This window comes from Octodon degus, unplaced genomic scaffold (genome assembly GCF_000260255.1).
Source record: "Octodon degus isolate 3935 unplaced genomic scaffold, OctDeg1.0 scaffold00035, whole genome shotgun sequence".
NCBI classification, from domain to species: Eukaryota; Metazoa; Chordata; class Mammalia; order Rodentia; family Octodontidae; genus Octodon; species Octodon degus.
The window spans coordinates 16,471,554-16,472,519 of NW_004524611.1; the positions used below are offsets into that span (position 1 = coordinate 16,471,554).

The 966-nt window shown below is 42.8% G+C and overlaps 1 protein-coding gene across 3 annotated transcripts in view; it reads left to right on the top strand.

The window, feature by feature from the left end:
• LOC101581257 (NXPE family member 3-like) overlaps positions 1-966 on the top strand; it is a 34,091-nt gene that overhangs the window by 16,242 nt on the left and 16,883 nt on the right. Inside the window, exon 1 of one of the 3 annotated variants that reach the window (XM_023714393.1) lies at positions 557-668. The exons of 1 other annotated variant lie outside the window; for it this stretch is intronic. The gene's annotated coding sequence lies outside the window, so the exon portion shown is untranslated. Of the gene's footprint in view, positions 1-556; positions 669-693; positions 776-966 lie in introns of those variants that run through there. One more of the 3 variants, XM_004630601.2, reaches the window with a different exon arrangement.

Genomic DNA, 966 nt, shown 5'->3' on the forward strand with positions numbered 1-966 from the left:
AATGTATGGGAGAACACATCTATAATCCCAGCTCTGAAAGGCTAAGACAGGAGGCTCAAAAATTCAAACCCACACTGGACCATTCAGGAACTTATCGAGATTGTCTAAAAAAAAAAACCATCTGGTTATGGACACCTATAATCCCAGCATTTGGGTAGCAGGAAGATTATCATAAGTTCAAAGCCAGCCTGGGCTACATCATGAGACCCTGTCTCAATAAAGGAATCAAAATAAATAAATAAACTTTTAAAAAAGGACTAGGGGTACAGCTCCGTATGAAGGTCCTGAATTGAATTCTTAGAACCACAAAACAACAGTATCAAAAATGGAGACATCTTCAGGGTACACCTCTTCTAAGATCATAAATTTAAATCATTTGAACTTCACTTATTTCCTCAGCCAAGGGGTAGAAATCTTCCAGCAGCTGGCACTTACAGGAATCCTCTGTGTTCTCGTTCTGCTTTTTCGTTCTCAACCCATTCTCCCCTGGGCACTGCTTCCTTTTATTGACTCAGGTAGAAAAGGCTTCCTGGTGAGTGGGCGGAGCTATTATTCCTTGCCTGGAGGTCTAGACCAGGGTGTTCTACAGTGGCTGCACTCCTGCCAGCCTGCCCCCTGTTCCTTATTTGCTGTTGCATTCCCAGCCTCTAAATTTATTCTGTTGAGAAATACGTTTTTCTCTTTCCTGCTGTGGCTGCCTGCTTGCCCGCATCATCTACAGGTTTGGGGATGCTCTGCTTTGGCAGTAGAGGAAACTTCAGCAGGACCTTGCCCTGTGAGTTGCTGTGAAGACAGCAGACGGGATGTGGGGACTTTATAGAAGGAGGGGAGAGAGAGGCAGTTGAGAGAGAGAGGCCTGTTCATGTGGTATCAACATGTGGGCAATGGGAAAGAAATTCGTAATCTCTGTAATCCTAAAGTCTCATTTTTTCTTAAAAAGAAAAAAAAAAAAAAAAAAAAAAAAAA